At 43.2% G+C, this 15,996-nt stretch overlaps 1 protein-coding gene across 21 annotated transcripts in view; it reads right to left on the reverse strand.

The window, feature by feature from the left end:
* Positions 1–15,996, reverse strand: part of MAGI2 (membrane associated guanylate kinase, WW and PDZ domain containing 2) — a 628,972-nt gene that overhangs the window by 374,356 nt on the left and 238,620 nt on the right. The gene's annotated exons all lie outside the window — the stretch shown is intronic.

Here is a 15,996-nt window from a genome sequence, read left to right on the forward strand (position 1 = left end):
CCATGGGGTCACGAAGTGTCAGACTAAACGACTAAACAACAACAACAACCAATACAGGATTGCCTTCAATCAGCTTCTGGGTCGGATAACTCCATACCCGCCAACATTTCTCCGATGAAAATAGGGACATCCTAAGGAAAAGCAGGACATTCTGGGATCAAATCAGAAACCAGGACGGCTTCTCTAAATCAGGGACAACCCTGGAAAATAGGGACACTTGGAGGGTCTGCACTATACACCAGTGGTGCCTGGTACCTGATGGACGGGTAAGGCAGAAGGCAGGGAGCCCAACAGGAGGTAGAGCCAGAGAGAATTACAGGTGGAGCCAGCTGAATTCTACTTTTGCCTTCATCCTTCTCCCAGCTGAGTTACACATGGGCAAAACTAAGATTATGTAAGATGATTCAAAATTGGAGTTGGTGGGGCAGGGCAGGGGCAGAGCTACCTGCCCTGGCACATGGTGTGGGGGCAGAGCTAGCCTCCCACACGGCAAGCGTCCTTAGCCGCTCGCGCCCACGTGGCGAGCGTGGGGGACACTGCTAGCCGTCTGTGTGGGGAGCATCCCTAGCCGCCTGCTGCCCACGGCAGCAGCATCCCTAGTGGCCCGCCACCCGCACAGTGAGTGTCTGGGGCACCGTCCATGCAGTGAGCACGGTGTGTGTGCGTCTGTGTGGCGCGGCAATGTCACCCGCCCTGACGGCCGACACCCAGTGCGCCCTGCACCCGCCTTCCTCCACCAGTGGGGCAGGTCCTATTTGTCCTAATGGACCAGCCTCCACAATAGCTCCCTAGCCTCCCCCTTTGCAGACCTTAGATTCTATAAGGTTTGGAAGAACAAAAAAGTTTTTCTTTCATGCATGTTTGCTGCCGTTAAGTGTTCCAGGAAAGCTTACAAACCTGCAGTTAGTGAATCAAATGTATCACACTTCACTGAAGCTAGCCTGGAGTACTATTTTGACTTTGAAACCAAATTATTGTTTTAAAGGAAAGAAGCAAATGGCACAACACATTTTAAGCCTATGTCAGGTAATCCCTTGCTTTGAACATGTCATAATACAGTAAGTTGGGTTTAGCATCCCTTTCGAGTATTTTTGAATGCACTGTATTTAGGCACAATTGGATTTTTTTTTTTTACCTGATATGTACTTAATCAAATTGAAATCAAAGAATAGAACCTCACTTGTAAGCCTTCCAAAATATAAAAAATATGAGTCTCTTTTGGAGAAAGATCTGTCAGGTTCATATAGCATTTACTGGAAAGTACCACTTCATGCACGAAGGACGTGGGTGGCGTGGGTTAAACCACAGAGCTAGGACTTGCCGATCAGAAGGTCGGCAGTTCGAATCCCACAAAGGGGTGAGCTCCCGTTGCTCGGTCCCGGCTCCTGCCAACCTAGTGCAAGTAGATAAAGAGGTACCGCTCCGGTGGGAAGGTAAACAGCATTTCCGTGCGCTGCTCTGGTTTGCCAGAAGTGACTTAGTCATGCTGGCCACATGACCCGGAAGCTGTACACTGGCTCCCTCGGCCAATAAAGCGAGATGAGCATTGCAACCCCAGAGTCAGCTAATGGTCAGGGGTCCCTTTACCTTTTTACCACTTCATGTAATTAATGAAAAAAAAATATTTTACATTGGTTGTCCGCTTTCTGTACTCAAGATGAATACCACAGGAAAAGAAGGCACCACGTGTAACATGTTCCACAACACTTAATGTACTTTTAGATGTGATAATGAGGAAGGATAAAAAAAAATCTACATAATGAGGGAAGGAGCAATCCGAATATGAGGCATAAAAGCTGCCAGCTAAAACTTCGAGGACTTTTCAAAAAAGATCATCTGGGATTGTCATTTCCCTCGAAGCGCCCACATTAGATCTGATACCAAGATTTTGAAATATATGTAAAATGTAGTACATCCTTTCTATACATGTTGTTCTCTCCTTAAAATGTTTATTTATTTATTTTTAAAAGGTGCCTGCATTTCTACATGACGAAAATAAACCACAAATCAAACCAATTCCCTAATGTGTATGCATGACAAACATGCAGCAAAATGGCAGAAGGGTAAATGGGTGATGAATATCTCTAAAGTGAACACTGTACCATTTTGTCCTGCATTTGTCACATCTGCTTTGAATATGTGATGTGAAATACGTCCCAGAGCAGTTGCATATTGCAAAGTAAGTCACAGATAGGTTAACTGTGTGGAAGTACTTGTTGTACTTTAACAACAATCACCCAAAGTTGATATGAACTGTGCACAAAAATCCCCACCACTCTTTAATTGCCAACAAGACTAGAAGAGATCGACACCATGCTTCCTTTGTCTACCTAAAAGCCTTTCCCCAACATCCCTGTCAAATTCTAGCAGTGGGACAGGAGACAGCAACAGTGGAACAGAATGAGGGGAAGGCATTCATTTGATTTCTGCCCTGCCAACAATACTATGCCTCCTTCTGTGTCCTGCGGCATATAGTACTGCTACAGGATGAAGAATTATTTTCATAAGAACACATTTCTCATTAGGATGCCCGAGCTGTTCCCATCACCTTGCCTCCTGTCTGACTCTCCCAGCTGGTTCTCTAGGTTGTTTGTTGCATTGCTGTGTGTTTCTTACTCTCTTCTCTCAAGAATGAGACATGTTGCCTTTCTCCCCTTCCCTAAAGCCCAATCCTTTGGCTGAACACATTATTACCAACATAGGAATAGCATCAGTGACAGGGCAGGGAAGGGACTGCGCACCCATCTCATTGGAACGTCCCCCTTCACAACGCTATTTGTAAACACTGATGGAGGAATAAGGCAATGAGAGGGTAGCAGCAGTCCAGTGGGGTCCAGTAAGGAGTGAGCGGAGTGGGGGGAATGCGGGTGGCGCTGTGGGTTAAACCACAGAACCTAGGACTTGCCGATCAGAAGGTTGGTGGTTCGAATCCCCGCGACGGGGTGAGCTCCCGTTGCTCGGTCCCTGCTCCTGCCAACCTAGCAGTTCGAAAGCACGTCAAAGTGCAAGTAGATAAATAGGTACCACTCCGGTGGGAAGGTAAACAGCATTTCCGTGTGCTGCTCTGGTTCGCCAGAAGCAGCTTAGTCCTGCTGGCCACGTGACCAGGAAACTGTACGCCGGCTCCCTCGGCCAATTAAGCGAGATGAGCGCTGAAACCCCAGAGTTGGTCATGACTGGACCTAATGGTCAGGGGTCCCTTTACCTTTACCTTAAGGAGTGGGGGTATTAAAAATTATACGCTATCCAGGACCCTCCCTGTCAGAAAACCCAGTGCTGCTGCTGTGAGAGACAGAGAGAGAGAGGAGTGGACTTTGAAATTATTGGACTATGTGGAGATGGCGAAACTGATGGCAAAAAAGTGGCCAAAAAGAAGAAGCGCTTGCAGACCAACATACTCTGTGTTTTCTTGGTCTACTTACTGCCTCCATTGGCTCCAGCTCCCTACACAGACAACAACCTCTTGCACTATCTTAGCAGCACACTCGTAGCCAGCCTAAAGGTTTTTTCCCCCAAAAAAAGTTGGGGGAAAGTTTATCCCTGCTAATGCTTTACATGAATTGATTAAGGCTATATTAATGATACTACTGATAATAATGAAAATTATTATCTGCAGAGCCCCTGGGGCAGTGGTTGGCCAGGTCAGAGGGGAATTATTTCTGGGGTTGCCAGAGCACAGCATTCACCTCCTATCTTTCCTTCTATTTTTTGCCTCTTTGTTTGCATCTATCCATCCATCCACTGGCTGCCTTCCTTGACCCCTCCACTTTTCCTCCTCAGCTTCCTTTCGCTCCACTCCTTGTTCCTTCTACGCTGCACCTTATAATACGTTTTATGATTTCCATGTTCTTTTTCTCTCCATCCTATATTCTCCCTATTTCCACCCTTCTCCTTCATCTCTTATTTGCCCCACTTCTTTCCTGGTGCTATCCTTCCCCTTTGCTTATACACTCTCTCTCTCACCTCCTCCAACCAACAAAATTATAACTGTGCTTACTCTCCTCTCCCACTTCACCAATAAGTACAATGGTACCTCGGGTTACAAACACCTCGGGTTACAAACGCTTCGGTTTACAAACTTCGCTTACCCGGAAGTAGTATCTCAGGTTGAGATCTTTGCCCCAGGATGAGAATAGAAATTGATGCTGGCGGCAGCAAGAGGCCCCATTAGCAAAAGCGCGCCTCAGGTTAAGAACGGTTTCGTGTTAAGAACGGACCTCCGGAACGAATTAAGTTCGTATCCCGAGGTACCACTGTATGTGTATTTACATAAATTCTAATTTATCCTTCAAAGGCAAACCCACACCATGACTGTCTTATTACTGATTGTTGTAAGCAACTCCTTAAACGTTTCTTTTCTGAACAGAGGGGCAAAGGATTAAGTTGTGTGAATAGGTCAGCAGAATATAACCCAGGGTGTAAAGGATTATAGCCATTCTGGCCATAAAGGATTCCCCATGCATTTCAACAGAAGCCTCCAGAATTCTCTTTTCAACAGAAGCCTCCAGAATTCTCTTTTCATCCCAGCAAGTTTTTAAAGCCACCACCCCACGCCAGATTGGCAAAATGAGGCCTTTTCAAGAGGCCTTTCTTCCTCCTCCTCCTCCTCTTCTTCTTCTTCTTCAACGCACTTTAGCAAAGGAGAAAAGATGTGCAGCTGAGTTGTCCTGACCAAAGGAAACCTGTGGGCCCTATCTTCTGTCTTGTGATTTAATTTTTAAAAAATGAAAACGATTCCCCAGGCTGCACACACACACACACACACACACACACACACACACACACACACTGCTACAAGGTAGCTAGGGAAATGTGCAGGTATGCATGAGATATGCAGACATTTAAAATGCATGCTTGTCTTTGGCTTAGCTAGTGTGCCTGGAGGCTTGCTTGGTCTCTGGGAGAGAAGAAAAGGCATGGCCTTTTTGACAAAGACTTTCCTATTGATTTAAATATTGTTTGTAAAACATTTAAGGAGGGGAGAGAGTTTTTTGAGGGCAGCACCCCTAGCTTATGGGCCTAATGAGCTGGTCCCTTGGAGTTGTCCAGGTTCCTGCCCCTGTCCTCTATCTCCTTTGAAATGGACTTCAGCACAGTCTGCCTCCTCTGGTAGTATAATTTTCTTATGGAATGAGACACATGGCAACTTGGTGTGGAATGTTGATGGAACCAAATACAGCAAAATAACCTGATCTTCGTATTAATAATCTAGCCAGAAAACCACCTGGAAGCAGCACCCAAGATTAAGGCAACATTAAAGGCTTGTAGCTTTACCATGCCTTTAATATCACATATTAATGGAAGTTAGTGTTCCTGCTAGGTTCCTCCAGGACTGAAGAGCTGTCTACACCACATTGCCATGGCAACACATGGATGCATATTCATTTAATCTGAGACTGCAACTGTTCCTTAAGCAGCTATTCAGCTCAGAACTGAACACCTCTCAGTTAAAAAAAAATGAAAGGGGTGGAGAGGCCAAAATCACTGAAAAAATAGTAGCAAAAATCTAGGCCACCCTCAGAAGCTCAGGAAAGGTGTATCAGATAGTGAGCCCTTTTGTAAAAACTGAGAAGGCATAGTAGTCTTTAAAAAAAAATCCAAATAGTTGACTCCTCTGAGACTGCCACAGTCTCTAGAGAGATCTGCATTTCTGTTCATGCAGTTATTGTTCTATGATGAGCACATCACTTGCATGCTTCCTGCCTTACTGATGGCCACTGCTTGTATGTGATGAGGACAATGCTTTCCTTCCACCAGATAATGCTGATACAGAATGCAAAGTCCACCTAGGCTGCCTCAGGACAATCACCCTATCAACACCTGAATCTATCCTGCATGGTAGGATTTCATTACTGATACGCAACACTATTTTTGTGATTGCACTCATCAGTATGGATTATAGTCACCTCTTCCTCCACTTTTTTTTTGCTGCTATTGGCAGCTGTTGTGTGTTGGCACCCACAGCACCTTTATCAAGATAGGAGTACTGGCACTTCATTTTTTTTACTTGACTTTTAAAAGCATTAGTAGCAGGTCTAGTAGAACAATTTCACCACCGAAGGTAAATAAGCAGTGTGTCTTCTGTCCTTTGCAGCTGTTTCTTGTACTGATGTTCCTTCTCACTCGCAATAGCAAGCGCTTCATCGTCATCAGGTGACAGAGGCAAGAAGACCCCTAGACTTCCAAAGTACTCTGGAACTGAAGTGGGGGCAGGATCAGTTCCAAAATTGCCCAGAAGCAAAGTCCAACTATGGAGAAAGTCACTGCCCATCTAGTTGGTGTTGGGTTGTTAAGGTGGGCTGAGCAGTTTGGCTGCCTAGCACCAAAGCAAGCCCCAGCTTATTTTTCCAGCGTTAGTGCTGGCTCATCACCAGAGGAGTAGGAGGAAGGGATTTTGACTGACCTTGGTGATGACAAAGGGTCAGGACAACCACACATTTTGGCTTGGCTACCACGGTCGGCCAAAAGTGATAAATCACTTCTTATTCATATAATGCTTTCCCTAGTAGTATGAGTTTGTGTGCAGTATATGAGCAATTAAGAAAATGCACGTTAGCATAGCGGCTGCCTGTATGATGCAAACATCAGGTATTGAGTAGCCATATGTCTCATCATACAATCATCAAACTCCATATGCCTTTCTCTGCTTCTGAATTTACACACCTTTAAAGAAAACATAATATGGTAAGTGGCCCTGTGACTATTTCCTCATACTTTCTTTTCATTTCAAACTTACAAAGAATCTGCTTTGTGTATGTGTGTGTGAATTTTTCTGACTGCGTTTGCTTGAGGAATGCGCACAGCAGTCTCACAGGTTTTCTGGTGAAATAGATATGCATTCTCATGGAAAACCCAAGGCATGCATTGTGCCTGGAGGTGCTCTACTATGTATATGGAGCTCCACACAAACAAGGACTGCTTTCTTCTCTTCAGTACTCTGCCCATCTCATGGTGAGGGGTGTATGAATCATTTTCTGATAAGGAAGAGAATCCCTGCTTTCATGGTTCTCCATTAGTGCACTGGATCTCTGCAGACCTTTGGACTGTAGCAATAGATTTTAATAAGAACCAAAAATGGAGCAAGGAAGTAAACGAAATAACAATGAAACACAGGATGCCTGCACAGCAAATGGGCAGAAAGACATATGTTCCTGCAGCAGCTGCTGCCAATATTTTTCTCTGCTTCGCCCCCAAAGGTTGTATGGAGGGGGGGGGGGCTGTGCACCATCCAGGCTTTCAGATGAGTCATTACTGCTCGGAACAATGAAGCATGAAAACCATTGCTCCTCTCAAATTATAATCCTTTGTGAGAGCAATGCTCCAAAGCTGCTCTTTTAATCTAGATTTCCTATCTCAAATTGAAAACCTTCAGTGAACCCTTCCTTTAGGTGGTTTTAAAAAATGACAGGTCTCCTTGCTCTTTTAAGACTAGTCTAGAAATCAGATATACTCTTCTCATTCTTTCATTGGTGAAATCAAATTCATACCACCAAAATAGGATTTTTTTTCTCGGGGAACATAACACAAACCTCTTATAACAAATGCCCAAGGTTATAAGACTAGTTCTTGAATGAAAGGCAAGCCTGTGAGCAGAACAAATGTCATTTCCAACCCAAATTAAGACAATGTTTTTTTCTTTCCACTTTTTTCAGTCATGGTAGGTTAAGTAATACAAAAGCCTTTAAACCTAACACAAAATTGGCGAGGGGGGGGGGGGGATGTACACAAGGCCAGTGTGGTGTAGTGGTTAAGAGCAGTAGATTCGTAATCTGGTGAACTGGGTTCACTTCCCTGCTCCTCCACATGCAGCTGCTGGGTGACCTTGGGCCAGCCCCACTTCCTTGAAGTCTCTCAGCCCCACTCACCTCACAGAGTGTTTGTTGTGGGGGAGGAAGGGAAAGGAGAATGTTAGCTGCTTTGAGACTCCTTAAAGGGAGTGAAAGGCGGGATATCAAATCCAAAGTCGTCGTCTTCTTCTTCTTCTTCTTCTTCTTCTTCTTCTTCTTCTAACAGAGCAGCATTTTTAATTTCTCCTCAAAAAGGTTGTTTTCCCACATGCAGGCTAACATTCTCAATAGACAAGGACCATGTGTAAAAGGAGGGTAGCATCTTTTAAATAATGGCCTTGGTTTCACCAAAAGTAGCCATAACTCAGTAACAAAAATCTATTACCACGGGTATTATCTACTAAGGAAAACATGAACCAATAAGGAATATTAAAGAAAACAAACACAAAGAAGGATCTAAAGGGCTGCACATGGTGTTCACCTGATGAATCAAATCTTTTCAATCATGTCAGAGCCTCTTAGATCTGGAAGGTCATGGAATCATCCACAGCAGCAGCATTCAAGGACAGTACTAAATATTGCAGTTGGAAATAAAATTTGGTAACAACCTACTGATATAGGCTTTCCATGTATAACCTGTAGCCACAGCGACTAGGAGATATAAGCCCATCACCACAATGTCTGGATAACTGTTTTAAGTGGTACAATTTTAATTGGGAACACTGGCACACATAAAGGAGCAGAAATCGCTATTATAATGCATTTCAACAAGAAGGAAGGATTAAAAGGCAGGTTTTATGTGATAATGAACTGTCACTGAACAATTTCACAGATGACTAAAATAGAATAGTGTTTAGAAACTGTTTTATTTTTATGGACAAATAAGGAGATAGTCACATTTTTGCTATTGCGATTTTTAAAATATATTTTCGACCTCACACCTTTCCCTCCTCCAAAAAACCATATACATTGCATATATCACACTTCATATTAAGGAAGTGGCCTCCTTCTACTGCCCTTGTTAAGAGTCCTGGAGCAAACCCTCACACTTTTAATAGGAGCAAAACTGATATTGTCCAAATGATAACATACTGGGAGCTAAAAACTAGACACAGATGCCAATTTTCAAAGAAGTTGTAGGGTCAATAAAACAAAACAGTGGCATGATCAAACAGCTTTTTGGTCACATTCTTTCTTTCCACATTGCTGCTGGACAGAGTTTAGTGGGATTTAGCGTTTAGTGGGAGAGCCAAAAGCAAGGGAATCTCAGCATATATTTCTGATGTGTACAGAATCACAGAATTGTAAGTTGGAAGGGACCCAAATGATTATCTAGTCCAATCTCCTGCAATTCAAGAATCCCACAGCTATCCCTGGGTAGGCTTGAACCACCAACCTTCTGGTTAACAGCCAGCCACTCTGACCTACTGTGCTACCTGAGATGCCAGAAATTTCAAGGTGGGGAGCTGGGACCATTGGAGCTACCCACCTTCTCCTAGAGCAGGTGGCTTCTTTTTCTGATACTAGGCTAAGGCTGGGCCAGCTTCAGTCCCTCACTCTCAACTTTTAATGTTGAACCAAGGATTCCAATCTGATGATCGAAAATGAACACTGGTGGGTAATTATTAAGTGATAATAATAATAATAATAATAATAATAATAATAATAATAATAATTATTTATACCCCACCCATCTGGCTGGGCTTCCCCAGCCACTCTGGGCGGCTTCCAAAAATATATATTAAAATACTGTACTACATCAATGGATGGATACATTTTCCTATGAAAGCCTTTAGTTTTCTCTTGATGCTAATGAAATATTTCTGGTTTTACAGACTGAATAGCGATGGACAATTCATTTCATTTTGCATTAATATGCACTTACACACACAAGCAGACATGTGCATTTATATTGGTGTTTTCAGCAAGTATTTGAATGTACATTCTCTCTCAAACTACTATTTAAAGGTGTATTTTTTTTACTTGCAGAGACTGATATCCACAAACAAGGTAAGTGCCTTGTCTATCACAAAGAAAACAATGTACTCTGAACTGATTCGTGATCTTGCAATGGCTCTTGAGCATCTGAAGCTCTGACTGCTAAAATTAAGATTTCTGTGTCAATGTGCAATCATTTGAATATCACACTGTGTTTTTTATAATCAGTATGTGATCACAGCTGTTTAAAATAAAGTCTTGAAACAAAACAACACTGCAGTTCAGATGTAAATGGAAATTTGCACATGTGGACTTTGGGCAAAAGAGGATTCCAACTCTGAGTCATATTCACAAGGTTCAGATCATGGGTTGTCTTTGTTAACACCTCATGTTCAGGCATTGCTCTACCTGTTTTACCAAAATAATCTAGCCCAAATATCCTTCATGGTTTATGTTGTCTTCAAGTATCATGACAGATGTGTCTTCCGATATGCAGGAACACACTTTCCTCATTTCCACAGTGACCGCAACAAGCCAACCCCCACCCAAGCAGCACTTCTTCTCTCTCATTCTTCCCCCCACCTCTCATTAAGCACTTTCTAGAAGGTATGGTTGCACCAGTAGATGACATTTTGCTAACAAGTAATAAATTGTTTCTTTCTAGCAGCAACAGAGTCATCAGAATTTTTTTTTTTTAATTAGGTCAATTAAACTTATCAATAGTCACCTTTGTCAAGGACACCTAGAAGCAGCAGCAAATCTATTTCCTCACTTCAGTTTTAAAGGGAACGAACTGAATGAGCAATTCTAAATGTATTAGGCAGTAACATCCACAGTTGGGAAGCGTAATTACTAAATGCCCTCACTCCTTACAGCTCAAGGTTATAACCAGGATTAACCACTGGGACTGCTGAATCTGCAGAACTGAATAGTAAAGCTTCCTAAATGAACACCAACCCCCAAGCCTCTGAAACCAGTGGGGTAGCCTGGTTTTGTTTTTTGGTTTTGGGGTGTGTGTTCTGTGTGTGTGTATTAATTTGCAAGTGAGTAATGACATAGTACAATAAATGTCTGCTGGGAATAATGTCTCACATTCTGAGAGTTTAAGAAACTCAACCAGATAAAAAAGGGGAATCCACATAAATTATTTCTCTCATATACAGTGGTACCTTGGGTTAAGTACTTAATTTGTTCTGGAGGTCCGTTCTTAACCTGAAACTGTTCTTAACCTGAAGGACCACTTTAGCTAATGGGGCCTCCTGCTGCCGCTGCACCGCCGGAGCACGATTTCTGTTCTTATCCCGAGGCAAAGTTCTTAACCTGAAGCACTATTTCTGGGTTAGTGGAGTCTGTAACCTGAAGCGTATGTAACCTGAAGCGTATGTAACCCGAGGTACCACTGTATATAGATAGATATAGAATGCAGGTTTTGGTGTCCTCGGGTGTCTTCCCGTGTAAAAGTTGGGGTGTCTAGGCGACGTTTCGACGAGGTCTCACTCGTCATCTTCAGGCTGGTGCTTTCGGCTTCTTGTTACTGGAACAGAGCGGGATCTCAATGTTTGAGTTCCTATAAATACTGTAGAGGGGGTGTGGTGTCTAGCCTCCAATGTTCTGGGCAGAGAGGAAGTTCCCAGGCTAGTGTGCCTTTTTTTTGCCACACTAGCCTGGGAACTTCCTCTCTGCCCAGAACATTGGAGGCTAGACACCACACCCCCTCTACAGTATTTATAGGAACTCAAACATTGAGATCCCGCTCTGTTCCAGTAACAAGAAGCCGAAAGCACCAGCCTGAAGATGACGAGTGAGACCTCGTCGAAACGTCGCCTAGACACCCCAACTTTTACACGGGAAGACACCCGAGGACACCAAAACCTGCATTCCTGTACCCGTGAAAATCTACGAAAGCACATAGATATAGAACTTTATATACTGTGTGTGAGAAAGAGTGGAAATGACTCAGTGCTATGTTAATTGATTAAAGAGCTGGGGGAGTGGAGAAGAAAGGATGAAGTACAGTGGTGCTCCGCAAGACGGAAAACCCGCTAGAGGAAAGGGTTTTCCGTTTTGGAGGTGCTTCGCAAAACAAATTTCCTATGGGCTTGCTTCGCAAGACGAAAATGTCTTGCAAGTTCCTGCCGGTTTTTTCCCCTCCCCCCCTTTTTCTAAGCCGCTAAGCCACTTATCAGCTGATTCACTAAGCCGCTAATCAGCTGATCCGCTAAGCCGCTAAGCCGCTTATCAGCTGATCCGCTAAGCCGCTTATCAGCTGATCCGCTAAGCCGCTTATCAGCTGATCCGCTAAGCCGCTTATCAGCTGATCTGCTAAGCCGCTTATCAGCTGATCTGCTAAGCCACTTATCAGCTGATCTGCTAAGCCACTTATCAGCTGATCCACTAAGCCGCTTATCAGCTGATCTGCTAAGCTAATAGCGCTTATCCGCTAAGCCGCTAATGGGCTTGCTTCACAAGACCAAAAAACCGCAAGACGAAGAGACTTGCGGAACGGATTCTTTTCGTCTTGCGAGGCACCACTGTATTGTATTGGTACCAATGGACACCTCATCCCAAGTGCACAGCTGTAACTACCTCATTGCTTGCATCTCCCTCTAATCCCAGTCCAAAGCACCTCTCAAAGGGAAGGAACAAAGCATGTCATGATTGCCACTTGGGCCTTCCTTACTACTCTCAGTGCTTGATCATTTCGCACTTGTGAAGCATGGGCCTCAGTAGGTGCCCCAAAATGTGCTACATATATGATTGTCATTGCAGTCAAAAAGAAGGGGTGCAAGTGCAGTCATGGAGGAGCCACTCCTAAAATTTGTTGCCAGTGAACCATCTACATGGGCTTCTAATTTTTGAGAAAGGAAACTTCCACATGTTGTTGCAAGGACTCAGTTTTCCTTGGTAAGGGAATGTCACGTTGCCATTTTCAAGTGCAATTCAATCTCTACCAGCAAATTCAGGTTGCACAATTCAAGCTGACTTGGGAATTTTTGCAATAAGGAAAGTATAGTGGTACCTTGGTTTAAGAACAGCTTAGTTTATTAACAATAACGCTGCAAACCCGGAAGTAGTTTTGGTTTGTGAACTTTGCCTTGGAATAAGAAAATGTTTCGCTTCCTGTTGAGTGTGTTCCATTTGTAAATTGAGTCCCCGCTGCTATGGGAAAGCACACCTTGGTTTAAGAACGCTTTGGTTTAAGAACAGACTTCCGGAACAGATTAAATTCATAAACCAAGGTACCACTGTAATTGGGAAATGCAATGGAAAGTGTGGGATAACACTCACTTTAACAAACCATGATCTAGCCTCTCTGTAAACAAATATGAATGAATGCTCAGTAAAAAGCCAACATCACCTAATATTCCTGTGAAGAAATCAGGATGACTACTCATTAAATAGGTCTGGAAGTGAAGCAGAAGAGCATAACAAACTAAGATGATCAAGCCAATGAACTACCAGATGCCTGTGGGAAGCCTGTGAGGTGGACATGAGCGCAACAGCACCTGAAATTTCCAGCAACTGGCATTCAGAGGAATGCTGCCTTGACAAGTAAAGAGATCCCTGTCAAATTAGGCAGAAGCAATTCCTGCAAGCTTCTGGGGAAAAGGTAGGAGAAGCTCCCCAAAAGTCTGTCTGTCTGTCTGTCTCTCTCTCTCTCTCTCTCTCTCTCTCTCTCTCTCACACACACACACACACACGGTCAGGTAACACACACACACACACACACACACACACACCCACAGACATATACACATCTACTTTATGCCAGCATAGGACAAGGAGTGTGTGGCGCTGTGGTCTAAACCACTGAGCCTCTTGGGCTTGCTGATCGGAAGGTTGGTGGTTCAAATCCCTGTGACGGGCTGAGCTCCCATTGCTCTGTCCCAGCTTCTGCCAACCTAGCAGTTCAAAAGCACATCAAAGTGCAAGTAGATAAATAGGAACCGCGGTGGCAGGAAGGTAAATGCTGTTGCCATGCACTCTGGCTTCAGTCATGGTGTCCCATTTAGTCATGCTGGCCACATGACCTGGAAAGATTTCTGTGGACCATCGCCAGCTCCCTCAGCCTGAAGCGAGATGAGCGCCGCACCCCATATTCGCCTATGACTGGACTTAAGGGTCCAGGGATCCTTTACCTTTTCTTTTTTTTTACTTGCCAGCATACAACTATGACTAATTCCAAACAATGCCTGATTGTCAGGCATATTGATTCTGACAACAAACACTTTGTATAGCTGAAGAGCAAGAATGCTCTTTAGCAAATACACATCAGCTGATAAAAATACATTAGAATCAAACAAATAGTCCTTCTAGCCTAGCATTTCAAGCAATAGTGTTACATCAGATCCTTGAAGTACAAAGGCCTTAGGCTGAATTTCTGCACAATGAAAAATATTTCCTGCAATTGTCTTTATTTAGCCACTTAGTAGCACCAACATTTTTCGGTTGCAAATTATACATGTCACAAGAGACCAATTTTTACTCTGGACTTATAACATGACGTCACCTAATCTGATTCTAAATCAAGCTGCATAGCTGCAAAATAGCATGTTGTTTTCATAGCAAGGCATTACAAGACTAGAGATTTTAGAAAATGTGGCATTATTTACGATATCTTATATTCACGGAGAACTTCCCATTTTAAACCTTTTTTATGTAAAAACATGTAAAAGCTATTCAGTTCCAGTGAAATACAAAGTTGAGGGTTGAAGTCAAGCAGCTAGATCTCCTACAACCAGATTTCCTCCTCACCAGTCATCACATCTAAGGTCTTCTGACAAATCCATAGAAACACAACAGCCCTATTGTGGTCTTCATGCTAAGATTTTTGAAGATTAAGGTTTCAATCCTATAACCTAGGAGAAAACTTTAATTAACCCAATGGAACTTTGTTCTGAATACACATATTTGGATTTTTGCTGTAAGTTTCCTAGCACCAGTGCTTTAAAGGAGTGCTGAACTACTAACAATATGGTCCCATCATCTGCTTGTTTTAATTAACTGATGGCTAGCTGCATGCCATGATTAAAATTATGTCTACTGTATTGCCATGCTCCAAACATATTTGTTCTGCAAGAGAAAGCAGCCTTTGTTTCCTATTGCATAATGAGTCATTATGTCGGCCTGTCATTGTTCTGACCCACCAACATTTATGCATTCAGCTGGAAGACTTATCAGAGGGGTAGGATGCACGCAACAAGGTTTTTGAGGGCCACTCTGCTCTTTCTCACAAAGTAAACCTGTCTGTGAAGCAAGACACTACTAAAAAGGCTTTTACCTCTTTACTGTCCCAAGGACAGTCACAAGGACTACTTTAAAATTCATTCAATATTAGGGAAGCAAGAAGTAGATGGTTTACCTGGCAGATTAATCCACTAAGCTTTGCTACAGAGATGGCCAAATGGCCCAGGCTGCCCTTGGAGCCGCTCTGTCTGGTTTCTGAGTCGCCCTACCAAATATTCGTCACTCTGAGAAAAGGTTTTCCTACAGCTTCATTTGTAGAAAAATAAAAATGATACCTGCTGGCAACAAAAAGAGACACCTTGATTTTACTTGTCCATTTTTGATTTTATATATAATTCTCTGACTATATCTGAGTGCATGGCTTCCTAACTGCGAAGCCTTTACTCAGTGGCAGGCCCCGAGGTCTCAAATTTCAGCACCACCATGTGCGATCTCAAAATTCAGCAAGCAAGCCGCCTTCCATTCTACACCATAGTTGTGGCACCTCCAAGGTTCTGTGCCCAGTGCAACCGAATCGGTCATGTTCCCCTAAATCCGCCTCTGCTTTACTGCCTGATGGTGCAAACTTTATTGCAAAGTACGGCCACTTGTGGAGAGAGAAGTATGTGCAGTAAGACACTCTTCCAGGCCCAAGATTTTAATCTGAGGAATAGAATAGTCTCTCGGAATACCTAAACTGGCCATTTCAAAGTTGCCTTTAAAAAGGGAGAGGGAACTTTACTTAATGGAATCAATTTTTAATTGCTATCTTTGAACTTTAAATGTAATAGGAAATGAAAAGGAACACATTAAAGATGGTCTTTCCTTCTAACTGGCCTCTCAAATGTCCAAATCTAATGCTAAACACTGCACCCAACTCAGCATGCAGATGTGAAAGAATGGGAAATGTCTTTTACCAAGTAAACATCTGGAGTGCTGTGACTATTAGAAGTCTTACAGTGCAATCCTATACAACATGTCTACTCCGAAGAAAGTCTTATAACATTCAATGTACAGTACTTACTCCCAGATAATTGTGTCTTGG

The sequence above is a fragment of the Podarcis gaigeae genome (assembly GCF_964106915.1).
Source record: "Podarcis gaigeae genome assembly, chromosome: 10".
NCBI classification, from domain to species: domain Eukaryota; kingdom Metazoa; phylum Chordata; class Lepidosauria; order Squamata; family Lacertidae; genus Podarcis; species Podarcis gaigeae.